This window comes from Bos mutus, chromosome 6 (genome assembly GCF_027580195.1).
Source record: "Bos mutus isolate GX-2022 chromosome 6, NWIPB_WYAK_1.1, whole genome shotgun sequence".
NCBI lineage: Eukaryota > Metazoa > Chordata > Mammalia > Artiodactyla > Bovidae > Bos > Bos mutus.
In genome coordinates, this window is record NC_091622.1 from 12,821,817 (window position 1) to 12,840,724 (window position 18,908).

The window sequence follows — 18,908 nt, forward strand, 5'->3', positions numbered from 1 at the left end:
CAGGAACTTTACTTGGTACAGATAAACTATAATACACAACTAATAATGCATGATTAAAAAGTGACTGGTGTCATAAGAAAGAAACAAAGAAAGTACAATGAAAGTCTTATCTGACAAAGATTGCACTGCCAACCTATGCTAAGGACCATCTTTCCATGAACCCAGAAGGGGAGGCTAAAGGTCTCTTCACACCATTGTTGGAAGCTTTCAGGAGAATCAACATAAGTTACCAGTACCATTCTGGACCCCTTTAGAGGAACTGTCTTCTCAAAATTGGAAAAAGATGAATATAATTTTTCAACAAATTAACAGATTCAAGTAGTCTGGTGATTCCGAAATTGTCAATTTTTCTACACACCTTGAAAAAAATCAAGACCTTATCTCCCTTCTTAAAACAATTTTGTTTGTGTGGTCACAGTCACATAACATTTGTATGCATGTAATACTATTCTAAATATTTATTAACAGAAATACAAGTTATTCTTAATATCAATTTTTGAATTTAAATTATGAAAGTTGGTTGCCTTAAAATCTAAATAAACTAAGTTCCACATAAGTAGAAAATTAAATAGGAAATATGTCATTTAGGAGATATTTAGAGTCAACTGTAATATAGGCTTTTTTTTTTATTTTTTCAGGGCAATATAGTTAAGTTTTAGAATCAAAGACCACATTAAGAACAACAGTTACCGAACATGATACACTGATATCCTCGAGAAGACTACTGATAATTATTCTTTTTAAAAAAATAGAAAAATATTTTATTGTCAAATGTATTTAGAATCATAGACAATAGCAAGAATTCTCAGTACCTTTCCCTTATGCTAATGTATATTAAAGAGGAACGCGCGTGGGAGGAGCATACAATGTATTTCGATCTTATTCAACTCAGAATACTTTTTTTTTTTTGGCTGCATCCTGCCTTTTGCAGGATCTTAGTTCCCCGACCAAGGACTGAAGCTGGGGCCACAACCGTGAAAGTGCGAAGTCCCACTAGGGAACTCCCTCAGAACACTCTTTGATACAGAGCATCTTTAACAGTTCATGGACCCCTAGAGCTCCAGTTTGGTAGATGCTGCTCTAGGGCCCTTTTCACATCACTGCCAGGTGTCCTCAGATAAGTCAAATGGGAGACCTCAGTGGAGCTTCTGGTATTTGGATGAAAACACAAGAGTTGAGGGAGAAGCTCTAATTTAATATGAATTTCTCCCACACAAAAGCTGCTGGCAAAGCTGAGTCGAATTCTATTGAATGTTTTTAATAAGGAGCACATATTATTTTAATGGAAAACAGTTGAAATTAACAAAATAATTTGGGTTTGAATATTCAGTGGGGGCTATCAGAAATTCACCTCTTCACAGTCAGAAGTAACAGAAATAACCACGCCTTTCAGTAAAGGTACAAGGGCTGGCCCAGTGAGGCAGGGGTATTGTTGAGTGCAGGAGTAAGTATTTATGCTGCAAAGCTGTGCCTAAGAATGATTTGGTCAGTTTTGGATAATGGTTTGTGCATGTAATTCTTCCTGCAAGAAGGCCTGGAAGATGTCTACATTACCAGGCTACTGGGCAAAATTTCCAAGAAATGGCAGACCTCTTGCTCCTCATTCTACAGAAAAAAAGAGAGAGTCACCTCTATTCATCAGTTTCCTTCGGATTCCATACAACTCCAGATCTGTTTGTAAGCCAGGTCTCTGACAGCTGGTACAATATGTGAAAGAACGTTAAATAGCTCCTGAAAAAGAACTCAAGTCTAATAACTCTTGATGTCAGAAGCTCAGAGTTCAGAAGTATTTTTTCTTGTTAACATTTTTTAAACTTGTTAATGATTCGTCATGTAACTGAACACACAACATGAAAGCATTTTTTAGAGGTTTTCCTCTGAAGAAGTCCCAGGTACTAAGAATGTGCAAGACAAAATTTCAACTACATATGAATTTTTTAATATCATCCTTCATCCTGGGCGCATAAAATTTTCATTTAAAGAGCAGAGATGGGTCATTATTGTTTAAAGTTGGTCATTGGCATCTCAACTAACTTGTCATGGATTAACTGTAAAGTGACTGAAAAAATAAGCGGCCTCCATTTTCCTGATCTTTTTCCTCTGCTTTATATTTTATTTTTCATTTAAGTAACAAAACCATTCTGTGAGAGTTTGTGATTGCTCCAAATCTCATTAATACACCATTCATCTTAACCAAAACCACTTTTCGATACTTAAAAGTCATTTAAATTTGTCAAAATATTTAGCCTCACCACTTTTTAAAGACTCAGCACATGTTCATGGTATGTTTCTGTCAAAGCAGATAGAGTATCACTAGAATTACCAAAAGTACCTCTTGTTTTCCAGACTGTTACTAAAATATGAGTGTGCCCCTTCAGCAGATTTCATTGAAAACGGCCTGATCAAGCATCAGGGAGCCAACTGTTCTTTTCCAGTCTGCAGTGCTGACTCCGTTATTATCTTCGACATATCATTTCAAATCACTTAACCTTCCTGTACACTGTATATCTAAAAAACCTGGGGCCAGTGAAAGAAAAGCGCTTGTCAGCTATTATGTAGGAACATGGGAGAAAAGAAATGAGGTAATGCTGAGAAAGACCAGTTTTATCCAATAACAGGGACAAAGGAGTACTGCAAAATGTCTCCTTACTTCATGAACATTTGGTGCTTCTGAGAATTGAAAAATAGATCAGAAAGTAAGGAGAGGAGATGCTAGAAGCCAAAGTCCATAGAGGTGAGAGAGAAAAAGTGGCCATGATTTGATAGATGAGGTCTTAGTGAGATAAGAGTTGGACCATAAAGAAGGCTGAGCACCGAAGAATTGATGCTTTCGAACTGTGGTGTTGGAGAAGACTCTTGAGAGTCCCTTGAACAGCAAGGAGATCAACCAGTCAATCCTAAAGGAAATCAACCCTGAATATTCATTGGAAGGACTGATGCTGAAGCTGAAGCTCCAGTGTTTTAGCCATGAGATGCAAAGAGCCAACTCACTGAAAAAGACCCTGATGCTGGGAAAGTTTGAGGCAGGAGAAGGGTAATAGAGAATGAGATGGCTGGATGGCATCATCAACTCAACGGACGTGAGTTTGAGCAAACTCTGAGAGACAGTGAAGGACAGGGAAGCCTGGTATGCTGCAATCCTTGGGGTTGCAAAGAGTCAGACACAACTTAGCAACTGAACAACAACAAAATGCCATATGGTCTTTAAAAGAATAAGCCAACTGTATTTAGATTAATCAAAAAGTTGATATGGGAAACATTTTTGTACACACAAATAAGGAATGGAAGAGCTAGAAAATCATTTTGCCACCTTAATGGAATAACAGACTGCAGCAGCTGCTGCTGCTGCTAAGTCGCTTCAGCCGTGTCCAAGACTGAGGCAGTAATAATCACAGGATGCCAAAAACATTAGATAAAATGTTGAAGGGAAACTTTACAATAGGCAGATCAGACCGACACCACCCAAATCCTCTGCTCAATTTCTGAATCACTCAAAGTGAAAAGTGAGCACTATGAGCCTCCTAAGGTGATGTATCAACACAGCAGAACACAGCAGGCACCACCCAGGAAGGATTCTTGCCAAAAATATTCAATCTGAATACAATCAAGCCCCAAATATGGGGTAGAGGAACAAGTTGAACAACACCTGGAGGGAACAGTCAAATCCAGATGGTGGGGTAAAATAACTTAGGATAAACGACTTAGTTTCTTAAATGAATAAATGGCCTTTTTAAGCAAGAGAATTATTAAAGTTTAAAAGTTTTAATGAATGCCATATGTGGACTTGATTTGGCTTCTAATTTAAACAAAACAACTTTAAAAAGACATTCTTGAGAAAATCAGGGAAATGTAAAAATAGACTGGATTTTATTATAAAATATATTTAAAGATAACAATTTTCTGAGTGTGATAATAGCATTGTAGTGGGTTTTTGTCCAGTATGCCTTAGGAACACACACTAAAGTATTTATAGGTGAAATTACATGGTATCTTCTATTTATTTTAAAACACTCCAGAGAAAAAAGGAGAGCTAGAGATGAAATCAGAGTAGCAAAGGTATTGTTATAGAAATTGTCCAACATACACAATAGCAGAGAAGTAATACAATGAATCTGCATTCATCCAACTTCAACATTTTGTCAATCTTGATTCAAGCTATTCCTCCTATAGCTATCTTTTCTTGTATATTTTAAAGTAAATTTCAAACATCAGACAACATATCATCTCATTTATAAATACATCAGCATGTATCACTAATCAATAAAGAATTTTTCTTTTTAACTTAATAACTAGGCCAGTATCACTGGAACAAAATTAATGATAATCTCAATATTTTCTAACATATATAGTAAAACTGTCAAAATGTTAATATGTATGTTGAAGCTGGATAATAGATACCTGGAGTTCCTTATATATCTTAAATTTGTGTACCTTTGATATTTTTCATGATAAAATATTTGCTTTACTGATATAGAACAATACTCAAGACATATTAAGTGAAAAAAACATAGAAAAGTGTATGTACACTAATATATATGTACACATTGAATACATACATATATATACATAATCATGAAATATAATCAGAAAATACACATAGAACTACAATCAGTAGTTGTCTCTGAAGAGGGCAACTACAGCACATGGAAGAAAGAAGATGTGTTTATCCTTTTGTATCTGTTGAATCTAGGATGCGTGCCAAGTTGCTTCAGTCATGTCTGACTCTTTGCGACCCCATGGACTGCAGCCCGCCAGGCTCCTCTGTCCATGGGATTCTGCAGGAGTGGGTTGCCATGCCCTTCTTCAGGGGATATTTCCGACCCAGGGATCGAACCCATGTCTCCTGTAGCTACCTGCATTGCAGGTGTATTCTTTACCACTGAGCCACAGGGGAAAATTTACGATATTATATTATATACTCAAAAACATAAATCAGAAATTAAAAGGAAAAAGAAGCAATGTATAGACATCTGGTATATCATGTATCATCAAAACTAATCATTAACTGGGATTATCGGCCACAGCTTAAACTAATCTGACTTTGGGATCCTTCCAATTATGTTGGAAAATTGCCCTGATATCTCGAAAATCAGGTATCTCCAGCCATCTGTTTAATCCAATATTGTGTATTGTGTTTTAAAGCTACTATGGTCTAAAAGAATGCCACTTCAGCTTACTATCATCTGTCTTACTTACTACCTCACGTTTGGCTTCTTCTTGTTCAATCCTTTTTATATTTCTGTGTTCCAGCCCTTCTTCAATAGAGCAAATCTTTTCTGTTTATTTTTCGGGTGGTTAAGCTGAAAGCAAGACCACCATTCAGAGGGTGGGATGAATTGAGAGGGTAACACTGACATATATACTCTGCCATGTGTCAAACAGACAGCTAGTAAGACACTGCTGCATAACACAGGGAGCTCGGCTCAGTGCCCTGTGACAGACAGGTGGGAGTGGGTCGGGGGAGGGAGGCTCAAGAGGGAAGGAGTATGCGTATACTTACACTGATTCATCGGAAAAGGCAATGGCAACCCACTCCAGTACTCTTGCCTGGAAAATCCCATTGACGGAGGAGCCTGGTAGGCTGCAGTCCATGGGGTCCCTAAGAGTCGGACACGACTGAGCGACTTCACTTTCACACTGATTCATATTGTTGTACAGCAGAAACTAACAGAATATTGTACAATTATCCTCCAAATGAAAAACTAAAAACTGTCCCACATTCAAATGAGACCTATATACAACCCAGCTGCTACAGATCATTCTGTGTCCTTTCAACCCAGGTAACTGTTGATCAGCTAACATACACCAGGCCAGGGGTCATTAGTTTCTTCCAAATTGAATTTTAAATAATTTAAATAGATTAGTGCCTAAACACAAACATATAGTTGTCTTTTTACAGCAACAATTTAGATTTCACTGAGGCAGCATATTGGGAGATTATATAGCACAAAGACACTTTCGTCTTAAATATTTTTTTTCCAAATTTCTTTTCAATCACTAATGAAAAATGAAGTCAGAGTACATAACAAATAGAAAATCATGGAATGTTATTATTCCCTGTATGAAATTTTAGAGTAATAATTATTTTTATTAGTAACATCTGGGTCACATGTTCTTACAGGATTTAGTTTATTCTGAAATTAAATACTATACAATATTAGGATGTGGCATTTAATATTCTGCAGTATTATTCCAGAAGTCACTTTATAACTGGAAAGAATATGCTTTTCTATATACTGACAGTTTTAGTAAGCATAAAATATACAACATGGAGAACCAATAGGCTTTTCTGGGCAAAACAAAATCATTATGTGACTGTAAAATAGTCCAAAATCTACTCTGCAACTCAGCTTCATTCTTCATTAGGGATGGTTTAATGCTTCTTTTATTATAAATCCAATGATATTGAGTTATGAGGAAAAGTTATAAATGGCAGAGTTGATGTTCCAACACCAAGATGAGGAAAAGATCTAATATGTAAAACTTTCTGGAACCTATTTTGCATTAGCTCTTGGATAGCACATTCAGGCATTCTTGTGTCAAAACAAGACCAGCAGCAATATGTAGGTATCCTGAATGGCTAGCATGAAAGAATTTGTCAGATTGCTTTGCCAAAAACCAAGGCACAAGCAGTTCAGTTGGATTACTTAGATGCTTTTCTGTTTTTCTACAATGTAGTCTCTTAAAATTAAAGTCAAAAGAAATTCTACTTTGAAGTTTCAACCATTAACCTTACACCTTTAAAGAACTGGCCTCTGAGTGGATGGTAATTTTGTGAACAAGCAACATCTTGTCCCAGCCACCGTGCCCAGCTGAAAAGACAAAGGTAAAATGTGACCTCTCTTTAAAGAACTAGATTTCAAAGATACGTGGACAACTGATTACTCAAGTTCAGGGACGTGAAAGATACACAAAAGAAGGAAAACATAACAAATATGATAATGTGCTTTTTCAGATTTTTAGTAATATTGTTCTGTGAAATATTTTTTTAAATTTTTAAACGAATTTTTATTACAGTATAGTTCCTTTACAACGTTCTGTTAGTTTCTATTGTACAGCAAAGTGAATGAGCCACACATACACACGTATTCACGCCCTTGTGGACCTTTTTTGTGTTCAGGCCACCACAGTGAGTTAAGGAGAGTTCCCTGTGCTATACAATGTGTTCTCTTTAGTTATCTATTTTATGCGTATCAATAGTGAATATGTGTCAATCCCAATCTCCCAATTCCTCCCTGTCTTTCCCCCTTCGTGTCCATACATTTGTCCTCTACAACTGTATCTCTGTTTCTGCTTTACAAATAAGATCATCTATACCATTTTTCTGGAGAAGGCGATGGCACCCCACTCCAGTACTCTTGCCTGGAAAATCCCATGGACGGAGGAGCCTGGTGGGCTGCAGTCCATGGGGTGGCTAAGAGTCGGACACAACTGAGCGACTTCACTTTGACTTTTCACTTTCATGCATTGGAGAAGGAAATGGCAACCCACTCCAGTGTTCTTGCCTGGAGAGTCCCAGGGACGGGGAAGCCTGGTGGGCTGCCGTCTATGGGGTCGCACAGAGTCAGACATGACTGAAGCGACTTAGCAGTAGCAGCATATCATTTTTCTAGATTCCACATATATGCGTTCATATATTAATTTTTCTTTTTCTGACTTACCTCACTCTGTATGACAGTCTCTAGGTCCATCCACATCACTACAAATGACCCAATTTCATCCCTTTTATGGCTGAATAATATTCCATTGTATATATGTACCATATTGTCTTTAACCATTCCTATGTTGATGGACATTTAGGTTGCTTCCATGTCCTGGCTATTGTAAATTGTGCTGCAATGAACACTGGGGTGCATGGATCTTTTGAATTAGAGTTGTCTTGCAGTATTAGTGCATTAAATTACATTTTTTTCTTTTTTTTAATTTATTTTTAATTGGAGGATAATTGCTTTACAATGTTGTATTGGTTTTCGCTATACAACAACATGATTAGCTATAAGTATAGATATATTCCCTCCCTCTCAAGCCTCCCTCCCACCCTACCCATCTAGGCCATCACAGAGGACCAAGCTGAGTGCCCTGTGCTATTCAGCTGCGTCCTGCTAGCATCTATTTCACACATGGTAGTGTATGTATGTTAATTGGTCTCTTCTGTCCTTCCCTTGCTGTGTCCATAAGTCCATTCTCTACATCTGCACTGCAAATGGGTTTATCAGTAAATTTTTCTAGATTTCATATATATATATGTTAATATATGATATTCGTTTTTCTCTTTCTGACTTCACACTGGGGTGCATGTATCTTTTTGAATTATGGTTTTCTCTGGACATTAGCATATTAAATTTCATTGATTACTTTAGGAAGTCCTTAATCATCACAGGACTTTATAGTAAAGTCTACCATGTTTTAGATAAAGTTGAAAGAACTACTCTTTTAAAAATAAGATCCTGTAATTCAAAATTTTGTTAAATTATATTTTCATTAGTAACTTGCTATGGGGACTGTCTTCTAGATACTATACTTGCTGCTGCTGCTAAGTCACTTCAGTCGTGTCTGACTCTGTTCGACCCCATAGACGGCAGCCCACCAGGCTCCCTCGTCCCTGGGATTCTCCAGGCAAGAACACTGGAGTGGGTTGCCATTTCCTTCTCCAATGCATGAAAGTGAAAAATGAAAGGGAAGTCGTTCAGCCGTGTCAGACTCTTAGTGACCCCATGGACTGCAGCCCACCAGGCTCCTCCATCCATGGGATTTTCCAGGCAAGAGTACTGGAGTTGGGTGCCATTGCCTTCTCCGAGATACTATACTTAAAGTAAAACTAATAAGCAAGTTAGTATTACTTCTAAGCCTTCCCCATACCTTTTAACCATATCATACCACAATTCATTAATACAATGAAATCTTACCTAAAATAAAGGCAGTCCCTTGTCATCTGTAAATTACACCCCCATCACCAAATCTGTATTATATATAGATAAAAAGGGCTCTGTCATAACCTTTTAGTTTGTGTGCACAACTCGATAGAAATCCATAGGTGAAACAATAAGCATAAGTTATAAGATAGAGAACTTTAGACTTAGAAAGACCTGGTTGGAATCTTGGCTGATGTCATGTGCTTTGATGCAAGTTTACCTTACCATCTGTGAAATGCCCACGATAAATGAAATGTTGGTATAGGGTATACCATATGGGAAGTTCTCAACACGTGGCAATTGCTGTTATTATTATTATTTATGATACTTCCTGAAAATTTGATAAAAAGGCACAAATCAAATGAAGTAAGATTAAAATAAGATATATATATAAGTCAACAAAACCCAATACTGGGTCTTGAATGATGGAATTTTCTCTGAAACTGAGAGGAGTAGGTAGTCTTGTTCTAAATCGGTATACACAGAACTATTTTTCTATGCAGTCTTCTCAAGGGCTGCGTTGCAGTGGTATTTTCAAGTGTAGTATTGTGCAATAGATCTTCATGCCTTCCTTTCTGTGCTCAAGACAAAGGACAAAAATATGCTAAAGACCTATACCAAACCCATAGCCCAAAAGACAATAAACAGTTTTCACAAGGAAGTTCTTCATCTCAACAGTTTCGACAGTTGGGTATATATCAGGTTTAAGAGATTGCTCTAAAAAGAAGCATTAATCAAAACAGACTGAAGCATAGGAGCTTGAATTCATGATTGGAAAAATCAATCTATAACTTCCACTGACCCCAAACTGCAATCTCAGATTTCACATTGAAGCTGGCTGAGTTACTAGCACAGTAAACAGTAGCATCTGGCTCTCATGTGGGATGGTATAGACAATGGGCTGATCCGTAACTTTAGTCTACTTTAGACATTTAGATGGATGGGCTAAGAGCCCAGTGTGTTATAATAACCCTGAAAAGCTTTTGGCTCTGGCTGTGAACACATTAGCATTAACTTAAATCTGTTGCTTTGTTTACAACAAGAGATATTTGCTTGTGTTTTCGGCCTACATGGAACCAGTTACAGGTACCCAAGACCTAAGAGTGAAATTTACAGCCATGACAGCAGCTATTCACTGTATTGAGGCTCCACCAAACATTTTTTTTTTTTAATTTCCTCTTAGTTACATCTTTTAAAAAATAAGTGGTACCTTTATTTGGAGTCTCTCCCCCTTATTAGAAACATTAACGCCTAATTTCCCTTTTCTGTTTTTTTCCCCTCTCCATAACCTGAAGCCTAAACTAAAAATTCAGAGGGTTCCTTGACTATGTCACCATTTAGAAATGTCACACATGCAGCCATTTGTTTCTGAGCTAGAGAGTGCAGGTTCTTAGAACAGTGTTCCAATTATTCTTGTTGAAACCACTCAAAGCTACCAGAACTAATTTCTCCCAATATATCACTATAGTTTAAAGTCTAGAATGAAAAGATGCCCTTACTGGACCTGTAGAAATGGATTATTGCACACTAAGGATATAATCAGAGGGCCTCTGTATTGTAGTCAAGGTTTCTAAAAAATGTAATTAAACTGTACCCAATCTAATTACATGTTTATTGCTTTTACAAATAGCATTAACATATATGAATGTGACATTTATTCATATTTTAGAAAAAAAATTTTCAAACAACTATGTTAATCACACCCTGACTAAAATTAGATTGAATAATGAACAGATGGACATTCTAATACCATAGAAGAACAGTGTAAGACTACATTATTTTTTATATTCATAAGAGGCATTGTGGTGTTCTGTATATCTTATCATTAAATCAATAAGTATGTTTTGAAAATTCTTTTGGGTCTAGCAGTAATCTTAGGAGAGTAAGTCAAGCTGAAATTTTATTTTAAATTAAGCATCTCTTATAAATAGTTTTAAATATGTCACCATAAATAGGGCCTACATAAAGAAAGAACATTAATATGACTCAGAAAACTACCCAAATGGAAAGAAGTTTCTAAATGTTCTTGGCGTATTTGATTTGCCAAAACTGAACAAGAATACTTTTATTAGTTAAGGTAGTCCCCATTCCCAGGAAGGCAAGATTGGAAAACTGATGATCAGGTGTTCGAGATCTCACCACATGACCTGTGAAGACTATATACATGCTACACCCCTAAGGAAAAGAAAATTTCCTCTTTAAGGACTTTCCAATCTATTCCAAGATATTCTAATGAAAGTGAAATTGCAGTGGTTTTACAACTCCAGTAATACCACGCCTAAATTAAAAGAACCTCAAGCTGGGTGGGGGGAACCTCAGGACATAGGAAAACACTCTTTCCTTGTGACACGTACGTGACTGCAGAAGGCAGACTGAGATCTGGGTGCTAGTCCTAATTCTATCACTCACCACATGTATAACTCTGGCCAGTCTTCCCCTCTTAAAATAAGGGGATAAGGTCTGTTCAACTCTAAGTCCCTCCCTGCACGTGCTTTCCCTGAAAAGTAGCAATGTTGGGTGTAGACGGCCTCTCTGCATTAATCATAGCCTGCCAAAAGAGATGAGATTAAGACAAGGGAATGCAAAGACAGTAAATGGAGCGTGTGTAAGATGGAGAAATGGGTAATTTCCTTCCATTTCTTTTCATAGCCGTGTATCAACTTTTGCAGAAAAGAAATTCTAAAACTCCCATATTTGAGCATCTTTATCCTGAGAAGTGGGCAGTGTTCTCTTTCAAAGAGATGAGGGCTCCTTGAGTTTATGTCCAAGGAATCAACACGCCCAAGCATGGACAGCGCTTCATCAGGCTTCCCTTCAGAGAGAGATGGTATTTGGCACACGGCCAAAAAAGGGGGTGTGGTCTCAGGCAGAGAGAGGGCAGTGAAAGCACCTCTGAAGACACGCCTCACACTGTGCTCACCTACTTCACGGGCAGAGTACCAGCTGCATTTCCTCTGCCTTTGTCAGCGTCTCTGAAATAACTAACAAAATTACAAGCAGTGACAAGGCCCTTTCCGGCATAAATCTGGCTTCACTCAACAATATGGAAGGCAGACAAGGTGGGGTGGGGCAGAACAGGGGGAAGCTTCATTTTTCTATGCTTCATTTTATTTGGCTTGTACTCTATTCCACAGAGCTCAAAGGATGAATTGGAACCCTCTCTGCACTGAGTGCTCATATAATTTAGTGGAATAAAATGGCAAGTGAATAATCCATGTTCACAGCACTATGGGTGGGGCAAGCTCTTGTCTGTTGTGTGATGTTCTGTGACTTAAATCATCTCTTGCAAAAGGCTATAAAAAAAGAATAGACCTCATCTCTGCTTACTTTCTTTGCTCCCACCTAACCATCTTTCCCACCCAAAAGTTTCCTCAATGCTTAAATGTTTCTGGAATTGGTCTTTGGCCCCTAAGTCCACAGTTCATGCAGAGACTCACAGAAAAGACTAAAGTTATCCCTCAAAATAAAACAAAGAATAAATATTTTTCAATGCTTAAAGACATAGTCTATTTATTTGCTATTGTCCTTCAAGTGGACATCCTATATACCTTGACCTAAAACTCTGTCAAGTCTTCATAAAAAAATGCTAAGACAAACAATTTGTTCTAAATTTCCCTTGAAAATCCCTTACAACCATACAATTTTCAGTCTCTGAAACATTTAGTGTCATATGCCCAGAAAGAACAGTAAGATGTTACTGAATTTATTCTCCTGTTCTCTAAAAAGGCCACACCTAAACATTGCCAAGGTGAGAATCTCTTCTGATGCTTAAGTGTGGGAATGTGATACATGTTACCAGCAAAAAAATAAAAATAGCCCCGAAAAGCTGGGCTTAGGAATCTGCACTCTCGCAGTTCTCATCACTCTTTAATTGGGCTTTTGAACCAGGCGAGACAATTTGAAAAGGGAGTGAGAACTCCATCATTCTCCCACTGCCGGCACCTGTTCCGCCAGCTGACACCACCTAACATAATTTGACTATTAAAAACAAGGCAATTTATCAACACCAGTAACTCTAAATCTACATGCTCCTCACTGCTGGTTCACCCTGCTTTCTCTCTCAACACTCACCCAAAGCAGAAAAGAAACGGCAACTGCTAAATATTTCTCCAGCACAGACATAGTCAATGTCTTAACATAAGCAGTGATTCTGACCCAGAGAGCCACCACCCTCTCTCCCCGCTCGCTTATCACACAGAGACCACACCAAGTCCACCCAGGGGTCTGCGAATCTGAAATCAGTTCGCTTTAACCACATCCAGCGTATCTACACTACAATCACAAAAACAGAAAATGAAATTCAGAAAACCACATCACGTGGAAAACAAACCGAAATCAGGGCTGGGGGACATTTGCACATTGGCGCTGCCTGTGAACTCCAGGATGGCATAGAAAGCAATGCTGCCCAGCCCAGATTCTGGGAGAGTGTTTTACAAAGGGCTTCCAGGCACCCCCATCAACACCATCGCTTCCTTTCCGCTTCCAAAATGCTCTGAATAAAGCCCCTCTTTAAGCACTTACTGGGAGCAGCAGCTTCTCTCAGCTCTGTGCCCGTGAGTCATGCAGCAGGAGGGGTCCCGGAGCAGAGCAAATCGGAGAGCCCCCAGCTTCCCCGCAGGCTGATGTCTGGGAGACAGTAGCCCAGGAGCCGACTTTCCCATCACAGCCTCAGACTGTAATCCATGTGCTTTCGGCGGGCCAGTCCCAGCTGCCCACAGAGCACCACATGATCTGCTGTGACATCAGATCAGCCAGACGTGACAGCCCATCCGCCAGCCTCTTCCACACTCGTGGGTTGCATCATTTGGGTGCCTTTAGCTCGCCTTTAAGCAGGTGGTACAGAATAAGGAACTGTTGTTTGCTCACAAAATATTTTTTTGGCCTGATTTCTTCTGTTTCTAACAGAAGGAAAAATAAGAAAAGCACTTGGATTTGTTTGCAGCCAGAATTTATCAGCTATATGGGAAGTAACCAGACTTCCACACCTGGTTCTGGGAAGGTGAGAAATGAGCCACTGTCACGATGCCAATACCAGGGGAGTTATCTGCAGATCACTACCACTCCCCAACCTTCCTGTAAATTATCACGCACGTTATACACACACACACACACACACACACACACACATGTATCACAAAATATTGGTGGGGTCTCTGTAGATTTTATAAGCTAGTCACCACTGGTTTTAGTTAACAGAAGATCATCTCAGGGAGGTAACCACTAGACTCAGGGCCAGTTACAATAATTCCACTGTGAGGGAACTCATAATACGGTCCAATAGAAATAGATTTGTAGACCTAGAGAGACAGATAAGTAATAGGTAGAAAGTCAGGATCTTCTATTAATGCTTCTATTTATTCATTCAGTGACAATTTACTGATCACCTACCAGATACCTAGCAACAAAGGTGGAATATTAAATTGCAGGGAGGAGGTGAACATTTGAACAATATGCATAGTTTCAGTATTTTCTTTAATTTGGCACAGGGCTTCTAATTCTATTTCTGTAATAACTGTGGAAATAATAGCTTTATCAAGACTCCTTATGATATGTTCTGCAACTAATACTAAATCTGAATGCTGATAACAAAACCATGTTTTACCCTAATTTTATTATGATAAATGGTAACAAATATAACCTTTAAGAATAACCAAAATTATTATGCTTTTATGAAGCAAAATATTAGCCAAGCTAGGCGGCAATGACCAGAAAATACATTCTTCCCCAATCAAGAGGAAGATTCGCTCTGTCTGCTTTAACTGTATTACTTCCATTACTTTGGTTAATCAACTTCACTTCAGATGTTTATGTGGAAACTGGATCTCTGTAACCAGCTTATAAACCCACTGTATGTCATGCAACTCGGTATTACTTACAGTAACTTAAACATGATAGTTTTTCAATAAGTAGTGAGAATGAATTGGCTCAAAACAGTTTTATTCTTTATGTGGATTATTCCCAATAGAGATCAAATGGAAATTAGTTGCCTCACGGAATCTCATATTGAATTCCATACAACCTGGTAATCTCACGAAAAAATATCACAAGCTTGACGCAAAACAAATAGATGACTTAAATATTACATATATATGACAGATAAATTATAAGGTGAATAATTATATACATTAATAGATTATTAGACAGGAACATATCATGCAAAGATGGGCTCAATAAAGGACAGAAATGGTATGGACCTAACAGAAGCAGAAGATATTAAGAAGAGATGGCAAGAATACACAGAAGAACTGTACAAAAAAGAGCTTCACAACCCAGATAATCACGATGGTGTGATCACTGACCTAGAGCCAGACATCCTGGAAAGTGAAGTCAAGTGGGCCTTAGAAAGCATCACTACGAACAAAGCTAGTGGAGATGATGGAATTCCAGCTGAGCTATTTCAAATCCTGAAAGATGATGCTGTGAAAGCGCTGCACTCAATATGCCAGCAAATTTGGAAAACTCAGCAGTGGCCACAGGACTGGAAAAGGGCAGTTTTCATTCCAATCCCAAAGAAAGGCAATGCCAAAGAATGCTCAAACTACCGTACAATTGCACTCATCTCACATGCTAGTAAAGTAATGCTCAAAATTCTCCAAGCAAGGCTTCAGCAATATGTGAACCGTGAACTTCCAGATGTGCAAGCTGGTTTTAGAAAAGGCAGAGGAACCAGAGATCAAATTGCCAACATCTGCTGGATCATCGAAAAAGCAAGAGAGTTCCAGAAAAACATCTATTTCTGCTTTATTGACTATGCCAAAGCCTTTGACTGCGTAGATCACAATAAACTGTGGAAAATTCTTCAAGAGATGGGAATACCAGACCACCTCACCTGCCTCTTGAGAAATTTGTACGCAGGTCAGGAAGCAACAGTTAGAACTGGACATGAAACAACAGACTGGTTCCAAATAGGAAAAGGAGTACGTCAAGGCTGTATATTGTCACCCTGTTTATTTAACTTATATGCAGAGTACATCATGAGAAATGCTGGACTGGCAGAAACACAAGCTGGAATCAAGATTGCCAGGAGAAATATAACCTCAGATATGCAGATGACACCACCCTTATGGCAGAAAGTGAAGAGGAACTAAAAAGCCTCTTGATGAAAGTGAAAGTGGAGAGTAAAAAAGTTGGCTTAAAGCTCAACATTCAGAAAATGAAGATCATGGCATCCGGTCCCATCACTTCATGGGAAATAGATGGGGAAACAGTGGAAACAGTGTCAGACTTTATTTTTCTGGGCTCCAAAATCACTGCAGATGGTGACTGCAGCCATGAAATTAAAAGACGCTTACTCCTTGGAAGGAAAGTTATGACCAACCTAGATAGCATATTCAAAAGCAGAGACATTACTTTGCCAACAAAGGTTCGTCTAGTCAAGGCTATGGTTTTTCCTGTGGTCATGTATGGATGTGAGAGTTGGACTGTGAAGAAGGCTGAGCGCCGAAGAATTGATGCTTTTGAACTGTGGTGTTGGAGAAGACTCTTGCGAGTCCCTTGGACTGCAAGGAGATCCAACCAGTCCATTCTGAAGGAGATCAGCCCTGGGATTTCTTTGGAAGGAATGATGCTAAAGCTGAAACTCCAGTACTTTGTCCACTTCATACGAAGAGTTGACTCATTGGAAAAGACTCTGATTCTGGGAGGGATTGGGGGCAAGAGGAGAAGAGGACGACAGAGGATGAGATGGCTGGATGGCATCACCGCCTCGATGGACGTGAGTCTGAGTGAACTCTGGGAGTTGGTGATGGACAGGGAGGCCTCACGTGCTGCGATTCATGGGGTCGCAAAGAGTCGGACACGACTGAGCGACTGATCTGATCTGATACTAGATTATTTCCATAACAAAGAGGATGTATAGATATTATCTAAACACTGATATTATAGCTTTAATAAAAGCACAAGAAAAACAACACGATCCACTTTAAAGAACAAAGCTAAAGTGCTTTTGATTATTCTGTAGGAAAGAGCATATTGATTAAAACACAAGAAAATGAAATTGATGTATTATTTTACTTGAGAAGTATCCTTTCGTTTCTTGGCATTTTGCTCACCTTTAACTTTATAAACATAATTAACTTGAACATTTTAAAATAACATTTTCCAGATAAGTGTCTGTACCAATACCTCACTTAGTGATATTTTGCCGTTATCTCTTACTATATGGGCTAAGTAGGAAATCTGGCCTCACAGACAAAATACTCCTTCCAAATCTATAAAGCTAATGAAAGTTTAATATTTAAAAGACTACCACTGCTACTGCTAAAACCCTGGTCCAAACTACATCACCATTTGTCTCCTAGACTATGGCAACTGCCTCCTCTGTCCTCCATAGAGGAACCAGAATGTTCTTCTTAATCAAATTGAATCATTCTGCTACTTAAAACTTTCCAGCAGTTTCCCATCTCATTTAATTCCTTACCATGGCCTCTAAAACCCTTCAATAATAGTGCATAGATGTTTTTCAAGAGCCTTTCTTCTCTAGTAAGTATGATACTGAACATTACTCTCCTTGGCTGAATTATTATTCTTAAGTAATTAACATATTTTCTGTAACTGATTTATTTCACTAGGATAGACTATCAGAAAGTGGAATTATTTAATTGAAGGATATGGCCTTCTTCCAAAGTAATAATGTTTAAGCTAGATACGTAGTTAATTGAGCAGACTATAGCTCCCAACCTCCCTTGCTAGATGAGGCCTTGTAAGCAGAATTCTACATCTCCTGTTTAAAATGGCTTATTCTAGACTTCTTTCTTTTCCCTTCATATGAACTGCAACACATACTTACCTGTGACCTGGCATCAACCACACAGCTTTAACACTTTGGAAATGGCAGAGCAAGAGAAGGGAAGGAAACAGGGCCCCCAAATGACCAGAGAAAGCAGAGCTTTTCTTCCAACCTAGAGCACTTACTATGGACTATTAAGTGGGAGAAAAATAAATTTTTTTAAGATACTTTATTTGGCACCTCTTTGTCACAGCATCTGAGGCTCTATCCTAACTAATACAAGTGGCTGCAATTTTTAATACTGCAACTTAATTCATATTTCCAAGGTACTTAGCAGAAAGCCAAAAATCAAGCGACATTTCCACCAATGTGTACAAGATTATAGTTTTACCATACTTTTATCAACATTGAAGCTTATTTCTTTCAAAGAAATTCTAATGAATTGATAAAGGACAATAACAGTATATGTTCTCTCTTATTATTAGCAAGTTAAAGATGATTTACTGCTCATTAGCATTCCATCTTTTGGGAATTGCTTATTCATGTCATTTTTTATTTTTATTGGAATTTTAGTATTCTCGTCCATTCTGCTAAGCTTCATAGTTTGTCTTTCAATTCTGCTTTTGGGAAATATGCTGAAATGTTTTATTGTCATCAAGTTTGTAATTCTTTTATTACAACTTGTTTCATGAAAAGCATTCCTAATGCCCAGATTTTGAAACCTAAATACTATTACCTAGTAAAAAGTTTTTACGGGGTTGTAGGAGAAGAGGCTGATTTCAGATCTAGGCAGAGAATGCACAAGGTAAACTCAGGACATTCTCTTATGCCAGAAAAGAGGGAAACTACTGAAGAGCACTGGCACTGTGTCAAAGGACACAGGAATCGATTTGCGGAGACTCCCAAAGACCAGCTTCATGAAAACATCTGTCCTGATTACTGTGGCTATCTAAAGAGCCACACCACACTTGACTTAAAACATTAATTCTTTGCTCAAATCTTCAATCTGGGCAAGCCTCAGTGGGGGGTCAGCTAATGTCTACTCTGCTCTGTATCAACTGAGCATCTCAAAAGCTGGAGGCTGAAACCTACAGAGAGCTTACTCACTTGCATCTCTGTTGCCTGGAAGTGAACAGCTAAGGAATGAAACAATTAGGACTTCTCAGTTAACTCTGTATTTCTATGGTGTCTTTTCACAGCCGCTTTTCAATGCACTGCTGAGTTTTCCAAATTTGCTGGCATATTGAGTGCAGCACTTTCACAGCATC

The 18,908-nt window shown here is 38.3% G+C and overlaps 1 protein-coding gene across 2 annotated transcripts in view; it reads right to left on the bottom strand.

The window, feature by feature from the left end:
• Positions 1-18,908, bottom strand: part of ANK2 (ankyrin 2) — a 700,765-nt gene that overhangs the window by 571,044 nt on the left and 110,813 nt on the right. Inside the window, exon 1 of one of the 2 annotated variants that reach the window (XM_070371966.1) lies at positions 13,434-13,573. The exons of the other annotated variant lie outside the window; for it this stretch is intronic. The gene's annotated coding sequence lies outside the window, so the exon portion shown is untranslated. Of the gene's footprint in view, positions 1-13,433; positions 13,574-18,908 lie in introns of those variants that run through there. 2 annotated transcript variants of the gene reach the window in all.